We start from the raw sequence: 18,764 nt of genomic DNA, 5'->3' as shown, positions 1-18,764 counted from the left end.
TGTGCTCTAGAAGTAATTATATTGATAAGATTCTGTTAATTATTAACACAATTCTAACAAACTTTGGGAACATATAAGTAACTTCTGAGATGCTAAATACTATTTTAATATAATTCTATACTGTAATAGAACATCTGGATTTTTTTATAATTTATTTTTCATCTAAGCTATTATTAATTACAATGGTGCTTGAGGCCTGAGAAAATAACTAACAATCTTTGTAAGTGGGAAAAGATATTCTAATCCTGGAATTTCTGCCAATTCAATTGGCAGCAGTGAAACTAATTCCAAATATGATGAACCCAATGACAAATGCATAAAGCAAATTAATGATTTTAGCTAGGATTCTTTTTAGCTTCCTTTTAGATACTTGTAACTAGGGTCCATGGACCATTAGGGGTTGTATAGTTGAACTTCAGGGGATCCTGACTCCCTTGAAACTCTACTCAAAAATGTTTCAGCACAAACTTGTTCTTCTCTTCTGGTTTAGAGGGTTTATCACTTTTATCAGATTCTCATGGAGTTAACCACTTTCCTATCGGAGTACCAAGAGAGGAATAAAATAATTATAACCCAAGGGCTCTGACTTAACTTTTGTCCCACCTTGAATTCCACCTACCATCACCAAGTATCATGAGGGCTTTCTCCTGACTATTTTCATGAAAAGGTAGAGAGGTATATTGAGAGAGAGAGACCATTCTCAGAAGGCAGCTCAGACCTTTTTCACCATCTGCATCCTTATCTGGGTTAGTTGCTTGTTGATCCCATATGCTCACTTAATCACTCTTTCTTTAATTGTCATTTAGGTTTCAGCCCATATAGGTAATTAATAGTCATAGGATCTAGAAAACTCCCTGGTCAAAGTAGGTGCAGATTGGTGAGTCCCAATGGATATCCCTGGAATAAATAAATATGTAGTACACTCTTCTTCATCCTTTTTACCTGTCTAAATTGTACCATATTGCAAGGTCTAGCTCAAATGCTTCTTCTTTCCCTGAACTCTTCTTTAATAGGTAAATGCAGAACTCTTTGGTCCTCTTCCTCATAGTACTGTATTGTTTCGGACTTTATCAACCATTTTGTCACTCAGTTATATTGTTTACCAGTATTTTATATGAAAGAATGAATGGTTCATATGGGCATACTGTGGTCCAAGCACAATGACATAAACAGAGCAGGCACTTAAAAATCACTGTTGATCAAATACAAGGAATGGTCTCAGAATGTTAACAGCATTCTCCAGATTTGAAAAGTTAAAACCTTGACATCCTCAATGTGGAACCCTCATAGAACTTAGTAGTTCTAAGCCCATTGATGTCCCATAAATTCATGGGAGTAGCACAGTTGGCAAAAAAACCTGGCGTGTGGCACAGAACATCTGTGCCTTCTAGGAAAAAATAACTGAGTCAGCAGCTAGCATTGTCAATTTCTTCTATATCCACCATATTCTCATAGCTTCTATATCATGGATTCAACTAATAGTTTTAGTGGAGGAGAACTATTTGGATTTTCAGCTTTGCTGCTTGGGTGATATAGATAACTTTAATCCCCAAAGAATGTGTTTCTGAACAGGATATGTGCTAGATTTTGAAGATGCTTGCTCACCGATATCTCATTAATTCAGAAGCATATAGTCATCAGTCATTTTGAAAATGCAGACTCACACTAAATGATTTAACACTGGAAGTGTAGCAAACACTTTTACCTGCTGTATGTAAATTGATCCTTATAAGAACCCTAAAAGATATATGTGACTTACTCAAGGTCATTCAGGAACTCCATGACCTTTCCATTGAACTACGCTACCACCCTAATCCATATATCCCTGCTTACTGAGCACCAGATTCAAAAAAGAAATTCTTTTTTCCTGAAAATCACCTTTCCTTGGCAGCTATATGATATAACTCTACCACTTTTAAAAAACAGAGTGAAGATAAAGCACAGATAAAATTAGATTTGACAACCTAATGGAGCACCCTTCTTTGTTATTTGAAAAGAACATCATTCAAGCATCATCATTCAACAGCTTTCAGTTCCAGCAAGGGGCATATTTACTTGGCATTTGAAGGAGAATTGAAACCACCAAATCACACAGCAGAGCAACACAGAATTCCACTTTGATTAGTTATATTTCCTACTGGCCCTTGATTGGAAATGTTTCTCTACGATTCCAGTAGACAGTATGTTACATATTCCCTTTAATTAATGAGAAACAAAAACTTTCCAACAGTCAAACTTTATCACATTATTCAATACATATTTACTTATTTTTAAATATTTCTCAATTTACAGAAGCTTGCAAAAGAGAAATTTCTGAGTACATACCTTGCCTTGGATGTTTTAGGGTCCCCTGTCTGAAAACTAAGAAACCCTAATGCAGTTGGCTTCTTCTGAGGTATATTACTTTCCTAAAACTCATGGACAAAGAAAACACAAACCATTTATGATTTTATATTTTTGTGTCTGCTCTTATCTCTTCCAGGGATTTCTTTCCTTTTCATCTAGTAATGTCTAAATTATCTTCATGACCTATGCTAGAATTCACTTGTTCAGTGAAGCTTCTCGATTTCTGCAAGTGGGAATATCCTTTTCCTCCTCTATGTTCCCACAACATTTTATTCATTCCTTTATTCTACAGTTGCTGAACCCCATTAAAATTCAGTGTTTACTTCCCTGTTTCCCCATCCTGACCAAGAGCAATTTTAAGTTAGGACTCATATCTGACTTTTTCTGTTATCCACAGTGCCCAGGATATCTTTACTCCTCCCTTATCCCCTTCTAGCATTTACTGAGTGCCAAATACTGTGTTAAAAACCTTATAGAGAAAAACAGATGAAAAAATGAAGCCTATGCTAAGAGAAACAAAGGAAAATGTACAGGGAACCAATAGTGATGAGAAGGAAACTGGGACTCAAATCAATGGTATGGACCAGAAGGAAGAAACAAACATCCAACCAGAAAAGAATGAAGAAACAAGAACTTGGAAAAATGAGGAGAGGCTTAGGAACCTCCCGGACGCCTTGAAACGTTCCAACATCCGAATTATAGGGGTGCCAGAAGGAGAAGAGGAAGAACAAAAAATTGAAAACTTATTTGAACAAATAATGAAGGAGAACTTCCCTAATCTGGCAAAGGAAATAGACTTCCGGGAAGTCCAGGAAGCTCAGAGAGTCCCAAAGAAGCTGGACCCAAGGAGGAACACACCAAGGCACATCATAATTACATTACCCAAGATTAAACGCAAGGACCTACATCCAAGATTACTGTATCCAGCAAAGCTATCATTTAGAATGGAAGGGAAGATAAAGTGCTTCTCAGATAAGGTCAAGTTAAAGAAGCTCATCATCATCAAGCCCTTATTATATGAAATGTTAAAGGGAGTTACCTAAGAAAAAGAAGATCAAAAATAGGAACAGTAAAAATGACAGCAAACCCACAGTTATTAACGACCACACATAAAACAAAAACAAGAGCAAACTAGGCAAACAACTAGAACATGAGGGTTGCCAATAGGGGAGTGGGAGGGGGAGAGGGGGGGAAAGGTACAGAGAATAAGTAGCATAGATGATAGGTGGAAAATAGACAGGGGGAGGGTAAAAATAGTATAGGAAATGTAGAAGCCAAAGAACTTATAAGTATGACCTATGGACATGAACTATAGGGGGGGAATGTGGGAGGGAGGGGGTGGGCAGGATGGAGTGGAGTGGGGGGGGAAATGGGACAACTGTAATAGCATAATCAATAAATATATTAAAAAAAAACTCTAAAAAAAAAAAAACCCTTATAGAGGTCAATCTATAAGGCAAGTAATGTTATCCTGATTTATATTCTAATTACACAGTTGAGAAGTCTGGGTTTTAAGTTAAAAATATTTAAAGTAAAATTTGCTTAACATATAATTAACCATCATTGTAAGCAAAAAAAATCCTTCACTGCCATTTAATTTATTCACAATGTTGTGCAACCATCACCTCTATCTAGTTTCACAATATTTTCATCACCACATAAATAAACTCTACCTATTGAGTAGTCACTCCACATTCCACTCCTTCTACTCCTGGAACCCACTAACCTACTTTCTGTCTCTATGGATGTGCCTATTCTGGACACTTTGTATAAATGGAACCTTACAAGATGTGACGTTTTGCATCTGAAAAGCCTGGATCTTATTTCAATTCTACCTAAATCTGGAGTCCATTCCTTTATGTATTGTACTATATCTTTGTGCTTTACATTATAGGTGTTTACTATATATTTGATGAATGAATGAAGGATTGTAGAAGGAAAACTGATCAAACAACTTATTTTCTACTTAACCTAGTTATTTATGATTTGATTCACTTTCATAAGTGAACCTTCTGCAGCCTTTACAAAGTGTCAGTCAAACAAAGTATAGCTTAGAGGTAGCTGAACAGAAAGAAAGGTGGTGAGGGGCACAGGTTTGCAGTGAATTTTCTGTTTAGGATCCATATTACTTCAAATTGACACTATTGACACTAATGATTGATTTACTCATGATTACATTTTTAGGATAAATGCAGAAGAGCCTAGGTGATTGGAAAGAAGATTGCCAGCTACGCCATTTATGAATGGCTTATCAATTTGGTTGCCAGGGCTAGAGGAGTGGGCTCCTGGAGAAGAAATGAATTCAATTTTTCTCTAGTAATCACTTTGTTCCAACATATGAACGATTGCTTGGACAGAAACTGGTTTTGAGGGGCTGGTTTCTATGGGCTGCCAAGAAAATTTCAGAAGTGCCTCCTTGCTTGAAGGCAGTCTGATTTGTTAGGATAGGTGTTAGAGTGTCATTTATTTATTTTTTTTGGATTCACAATGTGAGAGGTGGCTTTGGGCACTACTTGAAAAGCAATCAAATACATGACATTAATCTTTAATGACTGACCTGTCTGGTTATAACTAGGGAAATTCCATATAGATAATTCTTACTATTTCATGTTTCTGCCAAAATGTACATTAATTTTATATTGCCTACATGCAGTGTGTTTCAGGAACCTTTTTCTGGTTTTTGAATTAATTTTGAATTAATTAATTAATTAATTGTTGTTCAAGTACAGTTGTTTCCATTTTCTCCCCAACACTCCCCCCTACCCCACCCATCCCCACCTCCTACCCTCAATCCTATGCCCCTTTGTCTTTGTCCATGTGTCCTTTATACATGTGAGGAAGCTTTCTCAATAATGTCTCTATTTTTATTAAAAAGTTAATTATACCTTCACTGACATAACAACAGAAAATTAGTATACTTAACTCTTGGACCATCTGCTCTTTGGGGTGCTATTTCAACTTGGGCTTTGCTTGTTTTGTTTTATGACACTAAGAAAAAAATTTCAGTTTTAGTTACAGTTATTTACAGAAAAAACAGAAAATGACAAATCAAATAAATCTTTTTCTATCTCCAAAGAAAAAGGAAATAAAATCCATCAAAAACATTAAATGGTTTTCTATTGTTTCTGTATAGATTTTGAGAAAGAGACAGTTATCTCAGTTTGAGGCATAGCTAGTTGATCATTTATGCCTCTCTATACCACTGTACATATAAGAAGGGCTTAACTTTTACTTAAGTTCAAACTTTTATTTTGATATAACCATAGATTCATGTGCAATTTTAAGAATTAATACAGAGAAAAATCCAACACCTATTTGTGATAAAAACTCTCAGCAAATAAGGAATAGAGGGAACATAGCTCAACATGATAAAAGCCATATATTACAAATGATCCCTATAGTCAATGGGCAAAAACTAAAAGCATTTGTCTTAAGATCAGGAACAAGACAGGGTTGTCCACTTTCAGCTCTTTTATTCAACATAGTACCGGAAGTTCTAGCCACAGCAATTGGACAAGAAGAAGAACTGAAAAGCATCCAAACTGGAAAGGAAGGAGTAAAAACTGTCAATATTTGCAGATGACATGATACTGTATATGGAGAACACCAAAGATTCTGCAGTAAAACTACTGGAACTGACAAATTAATTCAGTAAAATAGTATGATACAAAATAAATATCCAGAAATCAGTTGCAGTTTTATTCACTAATAATGAACTATCAGGAAGGGAAACTAAGAAAATAATCCCATTTACAATTATATAAAAAATACATAGTAATAAATTTAAACAAGGATGTGAAAGACCTGCACTCACAAAATTATAAGACACTGAAGACAGAAACAAATAAGGGGAAGACACACCATGTCCATTGATAGGAAAAATTAACATTGTTAAAATATCCATACCAACCAAAGCAATCTATACATTCAGTGCAATTCCTATTAAGATACCAATGTCTTATTTCACAGAACTAGAAAAAATATTCCAAAAATTTATATGGAATGACAAAAGATTCCCAAATAGCCATAGCAATCTTGAGAAAGGAGAACAAATTGGGAGGAATCACACTACTTGATATCAAAATATACAAGGCTAAGGCAAAGAAAACAGCATGGTACTGGTATAAAAACAGAGCTATAGATCAATGGAACAGAATAGAGAGCCCAGAAATAAACTCATGCCTTTATGGTTAATTAATATTTGATGAAGGAGGCAAGAACACACAATGGGGTAAAGATAGTCTACTCAATTGGGCAGATACATGCACAAAAAATGAAACTATACCACCTTCTTACACCTGTAAGAAGGATTAAAGACTTAAATGTAGGTTGTGAAATGAGAAAAATCCTAGAAGAAAACGTAGGTGGTAAAATATCTAACATTGTTCATAGCAATATTTTTTCTGATATATAGCCTCAGGCAAGGGAAACAAAAAAGTAAATAAACAAATGTGGCTACATCAAATTAAAAAGTTGCACAGCAAAGGAAAACATCAACAAAGTGAAAAGACTACCACGGAATGGGAAAGCATATGTGCTAATGGTATAACTGATAAGGGGTTCATATCTAAAATTTATCAAGAGTTTATAAAACTTAACAACAAGAAGACAAATAATCCAATTTTAAAATAAGCAAAGAGGCTTCTGCCAAGATGGAGGCGAAGGTAGATATGCTTCACTTCCTCACACAATCAAAAGAAGGAAACAACCAACTTAAAAACAGAAAAACCACCAGAACTGCCAGAAAATCAAACTGTATGGAAGTAACACATGGTAACCAAGGAGTTAAAGAGGAAACATTCATCCAGACTGGTAGGAAGGGAGGGGTGGGCAGCCTGGGTGGAGAGGACACATGGCAAGGTGGCGGCTGGTAGACCAGGTGGCCAATGTGGTGACTGGTGGATTGGGCAGTCCCACATTTGCATGTGCATAAACTAGGAGGAACAATTGGGGAGCAAGAGAGACTGAGCAACCCAGGGTTCCAGTGTGGGGAAATAAAGCCTCAGAACCTCCCACTATAAAATCTTGTGCTGGTTGTGGCAGAGGAATAAACCTCCAGTCTCTTAAAAGTGGGGCAAGAGCCAAGCAAGTGGCATTTCTCCCCCTCTGAACCCTCTCCCACACGCAGCACCGCAATATGGCAAAGTGGGTTGGCCTGCCCTGGCAAATACTTCTAAGGCTGTTCCCCTTAGATTATAACAGGTGTGCAAAGAAAAAGAAATTTGGCCCAAATGAAAGAACTGATCAAAACTCCAGATAAAGAACATATAAGCAACAAGGAGATAGACAACCTATCAGATGCAGTGTTCAAAATGCTGGAATCAGGATGCTCACAGACATGATTAAGTAAGGATGCAAAATAAAGGAAGAAGTGAAAGTTATACAAAGTGAAATGAAGGAAAATATACAAGGAACTAACAGTGAGGGGAAGGAAACTGGAACTCAAATCAATGATTTGGAATAAAAGGAAGAAATAAATATTTGGCCAGAACAAAATGAAGAAACAAGAATTCAAAAAAAAAAAAAATGAGGAGAGACTTAGGAACATCTGGAACAACTTTAAACATTCCAACATCTGAATCATAGGGGTGCCAGAAGGAGAAGAGGAAGAGCAAGAAATTGAAAGCTTATTTTAAAAAATAATGAAGAACAACTTCCTCAATTTGGTGAAGGAAATAGACATGCAAGTCCAGGAAGCTCAGAGAGTATCCAGGAAGTTAGACCCAAGGAGGATCACACCAAGACACATCATAATTACATTACCCAAATTAAAGATAAGGAGAGAATCTTAAAAGCTGCAAGAGAAAAGATGGAACTGGAGAGCATTATGCTAAGTGAAATAAGCCAGGTGGTGAGGGGCAAATACCATATGATCTCACCTTTAACTGGAACATAATCAACAAAAGAAAAAAGCAAACAAAATATAACCAGAGACATTGAAATTAAGAACAATCTAACAATAGCCAGAGGGGAGGGGGGAGGGGACAGTGGGGAGAAGGGTTTTCAGGAACTACTATAAAGGACACAATGGACAAAACCAAGGAGGAGGGTGGAAGCAGGGGAGGGAGGTGTGTTTTGCTGCGTTGGGGTGGAGGGGTGGGGAGAAAGTGCAGACAACTCTAATTGAACAACAATAAAATAATTAAAAAATAAAAAAATAAAAAATAATAATAATAAAAAGAAAAGACAAGAGTTATCTACAAAGGAGTTACCATAAGACTCTCAGCTGATTTCTGAAAAGAAACCTTGCAGGCAAGAAGTAGCTGGAAAGAAGTATTCAAAGTGAGGAAAAGGAAGAACCAACATCCAAGATTTCTCTAGCCAGCAAAGCTATCATTTAGAATAGAAGGACAAATAAAGTGCTTCCCAGATAAGGTCAAGTTAAAAGAGTTCACCACCACAAAGCCCTTATTACATGAAACATTAAAGGCACTTATCAAATAAAAAGAAGATCAAAACTATGAAGAATAAAATGACAACAAACTCACAACTATGAACAACTGAACCTTAAAAAACAAAGACAAAAATAAAAACAAACTATAACAAAATATAACCAGAGACATTGGTTATATTTTGGAACAGGAACTGGAACAGGAACAGATTCACAGAAATAGCAATCACATGGAGGGTTATCAGTGGGGAGGGTGACGGGGGAGAATTGGGGAAAATGTACAGGGAATAAGAAGCATAATTGGTAGGTAGAAAATAGACAGGGGGAGGTTAAGAATAGTATGGGAAATGGAGAAGCCAAAGAACTTTTATGTATGACCCATGGACATGAACTAAGTGGAGGGGGGATGCTGGAGGGAATGGGGGTACCAGGTGGAGGGGGATAAAGGGGAGGAAAACATGGGACAACTGTAATAGCATAATCAATAAAATATACTTTAAAAAGTAGGCAAAGACCTGAATAGACACTTCTCCAAAGAGGACATACAGATGTCCAATAGACATTTGAAAATATGCTCAACATCACTAATTGTTGGAGAAATGCAAATTCAAGCCACTATGAGATATTACTTAATACCTATCAGAAGGGCGATTATCCATAAAGTAACAAACAAGTGTTGCTGAGGAAGTGGGGAAAAGGGAAACCTCATGTACTGTTGGTAGGAATGCAGATTTGTGGAGCCACTATGGAAAGTAGTATGGAGTTACCTCAAAAAAAGAAGAAAATTGAAACTGCTTTAAGACCTAGCAATTCCAATTCTGGGACTATATCTAGAGAAAGTCAAACACTAATTTGAAGGAATACATGCACCCTTGTGTTCACTGCAGTGTTGTTTACAATAGCCAAGGTTTGGAAGAAGCTGAAGTGTCCATCAGTAGATGAGTGGATCAAAAATCAGTGGTACATTTTCACAATGGAATACCACTCAGCCACTAAAAAATAAATCTTACCCTTTGTGACAGCATGGATGTACCTTGTAGGTAACTGTGCTAAGTGTCATAAGCCAGTCAGAGAAACACAAAATAAGATTTCACTTATATGCAGAACCTAATGAATGAAATACACTAAGAAACCAAACAGAAAGAAACTCATTGATACCGAGAACAGACAGCCAGCTATTAAAGGGGAAGGGAGTTGGGAAGCTGGGTGCAAATGGTGAAGGGATTGAGCAAAAAAAATTTAGAGACACTGATAACAGTATGGTGATTACCAGAGAGAAAGGGTGTGGAGGAGATAGAAGAGGGTAAAGGGGGAATAAATGATGATGGAAGGAGAGTTGATTTGGGGTGAACACACAATATAATATACAGATGATGTACTATAGAGTTGTACACCTAAAGGCTGTAATTTTATTAATCAATGTAACCCTAACATAGAAAATAGATAAATAACTAGAAATGCAGAGAGACTCAGTCTACTCTTCACACAGTTCCCCCAATGTCTTGCAAATAACAGTATACAAAATGACAACTAAGATATAGAAATTGACACAGTCAAGATATAGAACAATTTTATTACCACAAATATCTTTGTGTTACCCACTTATAGGCACACTGTCCTCCCTTGAATTTTTATCACTAATCTGTAGCAACCACTAATCTGTTGTCTATTTCTATAATTTTGGAATTTCAAGGTTGCTATATAAATACAGTTATACAGTAAGTAAGCTTTTGAAACTGGCTTTTTCACTCATCATAATTCTCTGGAGATTCATCCAAGTTGTTACATGTGACATTATAATTAATTGGTAGGTAGACAGAACCAAGATGGCAGCGTTGGTAGACACACTGCCACTCCTCGCACAACCAGAACTGACAGAAAATCAAACGGCAAGGAAGTCCGACACCAAGGAAATAAAAAATGAACATTCATCCAGACCGGTAGGAGGGGCGGAGACGGGCAGCTGGGGCGGAGAGGACTTGCGTGGCCGTGGCGGAACCGAGACTGGCGGAGTGTGGGACGAATGGGGCAGGCAGTCTGACCACTAGCAGCCCCTGTGGTCCCACATTCCCGCACAGATAAACCGAGGGTCCGGAATCAGAGTGGAGAGAACGGGGCAGGCAGAGCAGTGGGTAGCACCCCGTGGCCCCACATTCGTGCACAGATTAACTGGACAAACGGTGGGGAGCAAAGCAGACCACGCAACCAGGGCTCCAGCGCAGGGAAATAAAGCCTCAAACCTCTGATTGAAAACACCCGTGGGGGTTGAGGCAGCAGCAGGAGAGACTCCCAGCCTCACAGGAGAGGTCGTTGGAGAGACCCACAGGGGCCTAGGGCGTGCACAAGCCCACCCACTCGGGAACCAGCACCAGAGGGGCCCAGTTTGATTGTGGGTAGCGGAGTGAAAGATTGAGGTCCGGTGGAGAGTGGAGCCAGCGCCATTGCTCCCTCTCGGCCCCTCCCCCACGTACAGCCTCACTGTGTGGCAACCAGCATTACCCCGCCCCGGGGAATGCCTAAGGCTCCACCCCTTAAAGTAACAGATGCACCAAGACAAAAAAAAAAAAAAAGGCCCAAATGACAGAACACTTCAAAGCTCCAGAAAAAATACAACTAAGCAAGGAAGAGATAGCCAACCTATCAGATGCACAGTTCAAAACACTGGTTATTAAGACGCTCACAGAATTGGTTGAATCTGTTCAAAAACCAGATGAAAAAGTGAAGCCTATGCTAAGAGAAACAAAGGAAAATGTACAGGGAACCAATAGTGATGCGAAGGAAACTGGGACTCAACACAATGGTGTGGACCAGAAGGAAGAAACAAACATCCAACCAGAAAAGAATGAAGAAACAAGAATTCGGAAATATGAGGAGAGCTTAGGAACCTCCAGGACATCTTGAAACGTTCCAACATCCGAATTATAGGGGCGCCAGAAGGAGAAGAGGAAGAACAAAAAATTGAAAACTTATTTGAACAAATAGTGAAGGAGAACTTCCCCAGTCTGGCAAAGGAAATAGACTTCCAGGAAGTCCAGGAAGCTCAGAGAGTCCCAAAGAAGCTGGGCCCAAGGAGGAACACACCAAGGCACATCATAATTACATTCCCCAAGATGAAACAGAAGGAGAGAATCTTAGAAGCATCAAGAGAAAAGGACACAGTTACCTACAAAGGTCTTCCCATAAGACTGTCAGCTGATTTCTCCAAAGAGACCTTATAGGCAAGAAGGGGCTGGCAAGAAGTATTCCAAGTCATGAAAGGCAAGGACCTACATCCAGGATTACTGTATCCAGCAAAGCTATCATTTAGAATGGAAGGGAAGATAAAGTGCCTCTCAGATAAGGTCAAGTTCAAGGAGTTCATCATCACCAAGCCCTTATTATATGAAATGTTAAAGGGACTTACCTAAGAAAAAGAAGATAAAAAATATGAACAGTAAAAATGACAGCAAACTCACAGTTATTAACAACTATACCTAAAACAAAAACAAAAGCAAACTAAGCAAACAACTAGAACAGGAACAGAACCACAGAAATGGAGATCACATGGAGGGTTATCAATAGGGGATTGGGAGGGGGAGAGAGGGGGGAAAGGTACAGAGAATAAATAGCATAAATGATAGGTGGAAAATAGACAGGGGGAGGGTAAGAATAGTGTAGGAAATGTAGAAGCCAAAGAACTTATAAGTATGACCCATGGACATGAACTATAGGGGGGGAATGTGGGAGGGAGAGGGAGGGCAGGATGGAGTGGAGTGGGGGGGGGGAATGGGACAACTGTAATAGCATAATCAATAAATATATTAAAAATTGGTAGGTAGATTGCAGATATTTTACAGGACAAAATTAGATAATTGGAAATATTCAGTCTTCAAAATTTTTGTTTTTCAGTTTTGTATTAAAACTCAATTATTAAGATGGGAAGTTAACACATTAATTATGCATATGTGTCTAATTCATGCACGAAGTCCATTTCTGTATGGCACTTATTCCATCAGCATAAACTCCTCAAGGGCAGTGAGCATGCTGTGCTTAACCATCAGTATTGATTTTCTGTTGTGGACTGCGCTTACCACAAAATCAAGAACCTACAAAAATAATCTGAGGGTTTGAAAAGTGGCAAGTTGTGTTTTCTGCTGTGGTTGACACTCAGAAAAAGAATTTGTTAAGGTTCATTTATCATGTGTAGTTTCTCACTGAGACTATAAAAATAGATCTACATGTCCTAGTATGATATATGAATTAAATAAAACAAGAGATCAAAATGTAAGTTTTGCTCCTCTACTATTTTTAAGTCAACCAAAAGATTTTTTTTTTACTTACACTTACCAGTTTATTATAAAGGGTATTATAAAAAATGGAGATGAACAGCACATGGAGAGGTACATAGGGCAAACTCCAGAGGGGTCCTGAGTGCAGGAGCTTCTCTCCTCATGAAACTGGGGTGTGCCCAAAGTCTCATAAAATCTTGTTCAATACTTTTTATAGAACTTAGTCCAGAACCCCCCTTCCCCCCCCCTCAGAGGAAACAGGGTTGGGGCTGAAAGTCCCCACCCTGTAATCACTTGGTCCTCTGGTGACCAGATTCATCCACTTACAGATCCCACCCTAATTCACCTCTAGCATAAACTCAGGCATGCTCAGAAAGGGAATCCTGGTACACTGTTGGTGGGAATGCAGACTGCTGCAGCCACTGTGGAAGACAGTATGGAATTTCCTCACAAAACTAAAAATGGAACTGCCTTTTGACCCAGCAATTCCACTGCTGGGATTATACCCTAAGAATCCTGAAACATCAATCCAAAAGAGCCTATGCACCCCAATATTCATAGCAGTACAATTTACAATAGCCAAGTGGTGGAAGCAACCTAAGTGTCCATCAGTAAACGAGTGGATAAAAAAACTATGGTACATTTACACAATGGAGTACTAAACAGCAGAAGGAAAGAAGGAGCTCCTACCCTTACTGACAGCATGGATGGAACTGGAGAGCATTATGCTAAGTGAAATAAGCCAGGTGGTGAGGGACAAATACCATATGATCTCACCTTTAACTGGAACATAATCAATAGAAGAAAAAAGCAAACAAAATATAGCCAGAGACATTGAAATTAAGAACAATCTAACAATAGCCAGAGGGGAGGGGGGAGGGGACAGTGGGGAGAAGGGTTTTCAGGAACTACTATAAAGGACACATGGACAAAACCAAGGGGAAGGGTGGAAGCAAGGGAGGGAGATGGGTTTGGCTGGGGTGTGGGGAGGAGTGGTGGGGGTAAATGCAGACAACTGTACTTGAAGAACAATAATGTAATAAAAAAAGGGATCCTTATGAATGACAAAACACACTTCCATCACTCAGGAAATTCCAAGGGTGTTAGTAACTCTGTGCCAGGAACAATGCAGAAAGACCAAATATATTTCTTATTATACCACACCTCCTCCTCCCACTTTCAGGCCCTGGTAACCACTGATCTCTTTTCTGTCCCAAGAGTGTTGCCTTTTTCAGAATGCTATATAAATGGAATAATAAAATAGGTAGCCTTTTGACTTGGGCTCCTTTCATTTAGTGTGTGTTTAAAATTCATGTATTTTTGTTTTTTAAATTAAATTTTTGGGGGTGACATTGGTAGAGAAAATTTTATACGTTTCAAGTGTATAATTCCATAATACAGCATTCATACATTGTATTGTACATTTGCCACCCAAAGTCAAGTCTCTTCCATCACCAGATGTAAGTCAAAAAGTTTCTTTGAGATTTTGTTAATAAACCAAATGCAATTTAGGTCTTTTAAATTCACTAAATTCACTAGTTATTTCCTCTGTGTTTTTGCTGTCTTCTCAGCTTTGTTTAATATAGACACCATACCTTGATTACCAAGAAAACCAGTTGAAAACTTGAGTTACCTTGCTGGAACACTATGTAAAATGAAATACTCTGGTAGAATTAAAATGGCTTTTATGTGTTTAAGGATAGTATTTCAGGCTGAATTCTTCAGGCACATATTGCATCATGGTGAAATGGAAAGAAGTGGACATTTGAGATTCAGAGAAACTTAGATTTGAGTACCATATATATAGCTTACTAACTGTGTGACATTGGGAAGATACCACAAGCTCACTTCTACATATATTATATGGGATATTAATACTTATTCTACTCTAGCATTATCTCCATTTCTTTGTTCCTCTTTTAACCACAGTTTCTTGTAAGAGGTGCCTAGAGTTTCTGTATTAACTTCCTTACCTCACATTGTTTCTCAGCATACTCCAATAGGTTTTCATATCAACCATTCTAATGATATTTTTTTTGTCAAGATAACCAGTACTTCAAAGTTCCAGCTTGGCAGCTTTAGATTATCTAGAGGAACAATAGGGCCAGGACTAACAAGGGTCTATTTTACTTGAAAGACAATATTATCTTGGGAGAGACCTCTTTTACCACAAGAAGAGATAGTCTTTTTGAATGCTGTCCAATGTCAGTTCTGGAGAGGAAGGGAGGAGATGTGGGAAAGATTCTAAAATCTTCTTAACATCTATCGCTCTGATTCTTCTCAAGCCTAGCTCTAAAAGACCTGAATCCTGGATTGTGAGAATCATTATAATATGTGATAAAAATCGTAATAGAAAGAACTATCTCACTCAAGTCAATGTAGGATGTCAACAGCATAAACTTGTGTTATTCTGTAGCCTGAATATGTACTAGAACATAACACTAAGTGCTATTGTGCAGCATCTTATAAGGACAAGATATGGCAGCTTCTTCATTTGGAGTGACTTTGGAGTACAGAGTGTTGAAAATGCTAGAGCATGGGAACAGATACAGCTGTGTAAGTCAAAACCATGCCAGTCTCCATTTGGAGTGTAAGACATCACTCAGTACTTTGTCATCAATTTCGTATCCTTAACACAGTTTAGTGTTTGTAATGGTGGTACTACTGTAGCCATCTAAGTTATGAGTAAAAACTACAGTGGCTGGAGCAGGAAAGGACAGGAGAAAATGGCAGATGCTATGTGGTAGCCATGAGGCTACTTGAGAAGCATACACCAAACATATCCCTTAACAATTCCTAGAACTTTCTAAAAGGAATTTAAAAGGAAGCAAAGATGACATTGGTTTTCTATTTTATTCAAAGTGAAATCTGTACTCCTCCTGAATTCCCAGGATCTGCATGATCTAACTTGTATTATTTCTCCAACCTCATCGCATACAACCTTCTTTTCTCATAACATTCCATTCACACTTCCTGTCTTTATGCTTTTTGAACAAACTAAGCTTGTTTATACCTCATGGCCTTGAACTCTCAGTTTTTATGCTCTTCTGGTTATCCCATTGTCACTCATGTCTCATCTCAAATGTCACCTCTACAGAGAGGGCTGAACTAAACACCATGTCTAAAGTGACTCACTTCTTACTTCCTCACCCTGCAGTTAATCTCTATTATATTTTTAGTTTTTATTTTATAACATATTTTATTACATGAAAATTTAAAAAATAACCTGCTTATTGTCTGCTTCCTCTCCCCTAAATATAAGCTTAATTAAGGCAGGGATCTTGCCCAGCCTGTTCAAGAGAGTACACTCAGCACTTAGAACAGTCTTGCACAAGGAGAAGACAATAAGTGCTTAATAAATAATTACTTATAATTAATAATTATTTTTATGTATTATATGCTTAAATAGAATATAAGTATACCACACGGATGTTATTTTATGATTCTCTAATTACATATTCTACATATATTATATGATATATAACTATATAATTATAAATTAACATTTTATGGGTTATATTTATAATAAGTATGAATGATTAATAATTAAGTATAAATGAAAGGGGTGAGAGTTTATGATATAGCTATGAATTCCAATGTTTATTGGTCATGTGGGTGGGTGCCTTTGATCTCACAGTAATAAAGCACACTGCTATCTGCCGTCCACCTAGCTTTTTGGCTATACTGAACAATGAGCTCCTCCAGTATGCCTCCTGTGTCTTTCCCGTATGATGTTCTTCTTTAGGAAACACTCTCACTATATATATCCAAGCCCTGTTGGAATGATTAATTTTTAGTCATCCTTCATCTTTCAGTTTCTGCTTACATGTCACATTTTGGGGAGACTTGGTTTGTACATACAGAGAAAGTTTTCTTGCATCTGTATCATGTCATGCAGTTACCAAGCTCACTTGAACATCTAGTGTTCCTCGGTAAGAACTTGTTATCCTACTATAAGTATCCAGCATAGGGTAAGTCCACTTTTTCATTAGTGTACCTATATCCACTTGACTTGTCAAGGGCATTGTTCTCTTTGCTTCTGATCTGGTATAACTTACAGACCCCCACGTGAGCTCCTTTTCTTCTGGTGTCTTAGAACAGAAGGGCTTTCCACAAACATGGAAACTACTGATATCAATATTATTAATGGCCTTACTTTTTCTCTGACCTCTCTGATCTCTTTTATAATTTGTCTTTGTATCTGAACACTCTACATGTTGTCCACAGGATTTTACTGAGGAATGGAGATGGCCCTCTCCCTTTAATTGAAAGAGAACAGGTTGTTTATTTGCCCTCTGGAGGACCCCTGCCTTCTCTGGAAGTTGTGCTTCCAGGGCATACATTTGGAAATTTGAGGCAAATATTTTCATTTTACAGTTCTTAGTTTCCTTCCTGCAGAGAAAAGTAGGATCAAAAGGACACTCTGCCCCAAGGGTGACAGCTGTGGCTTAGGGGTCAGTGAAGCAGCTACCTTTTATCTCGTTTCTTCTCCAACATTATGATTGCACATGAATATATCAACTATATAATGCTTAGAACTTGACAATTTAATATAATAGCCTCTGATACAGTAAGTCCCTGTTGTGCAATTGAGAGTTGATTGACCATGACCCGAATTGTTCCAGTGAGCCTAATGACACACCTAGGAAAGCTTCCCTGAAGGGCAACCTTATCTTCATAAACTCTGAAATCTCTAAACAGTTTCTGGACACCCATTGATGATATTCATGATAATAATAATGATGACAACAAGAACTATGTTGGTAATGAACATTTATTACTCACTAGGATGTAAGTTCTGTGAGAGCAAGTCTTTTTACTAGTCAATTTAGTTATGTACCCCAAATGCCCAGAACAGTGTCCAGTACATAGTACAGAATCAGCAAATATTTTTAAATTAATTAATTGGCATTTACTATACACTAGAACTTGTGCTAAAGGTCTTACAAAATGTTCTCTTTTAATCTGTGAAAGAACTTCATGATGAACTATTTATGTAGTCATTTTACAGGTAAGGTAACTAAAGTTTAGAGATGTTAAATATAGCTTTTCCAAGACCTTAGAGCTAATAAGTGATGGAAATGAAATTCAAATCCAAGCAGTAGAAATTCACATCTCATACCCTTAACCTCTATATCCTTTTTGGAGATTGATTAATATATTTTGTGTCACTAAAATGCAAATTAAATGGATAATTCATAAAGAAAGCATTTTGGTTTTAGCCAAAAATGCTTAAGTGTGAATATGTATTCTGCAAACTGTGAAATTCATATTAATTAGAAACAGTGAGTAACTTTGGGGACAGGTGCAGGAAAGCTCTATAATCTCATTTCAGATTAAACTGGCTGCCTCTCAAGAGGATAAAATATCTTTCTCAGGAAATTCAAGTTCCTTCAGAATGTTCTGTGTACACATTACCTATGACAGCAGTTTTGAACTGTGTTTCTAGTGACAAGCTGAAATGAACACATTGCATTAATAATTAGTTCACAGTATAAAGGTGCAGTTATATCTTTTAGTTAAATGCCTGTATGTTTTATGGTTTTGAAGTTAATCATTTCGCCATGTGTATGTTTTCCCATACCTTACACTTTCAAGACTTATATTCAATCTGTGGATCCATATAAAGGCTCTGTAATGTAGTATTTGAAAGCATAGGTTTGAAGACTAGAATTTGAATTTTGTTTTTGCTCCTTACCTCTTGACCAAGGCAAGTCAATTCACCAACTGCTGTTGAATGTTCATATCTGTGAAATGGA

The sequence above is a fragment of the Desmodus rotundus genome, chromosome X (assembly GCF_022682495.2).
Source record: "Desmodus rotundus isolate HL8 chromosome X, HLdesRot8A.1, whole genome shotgun sequence".
Taxonomy (NCBI): domain Eukaryota; kingdom Metazoa; phylum Chordata; class Mammalia; order Chiroptera; family Phyllostomidae; genus Desmodus; species Desmodus rotundus.
Note: the sequence above shows the minus strand (reverse complement) of the source record.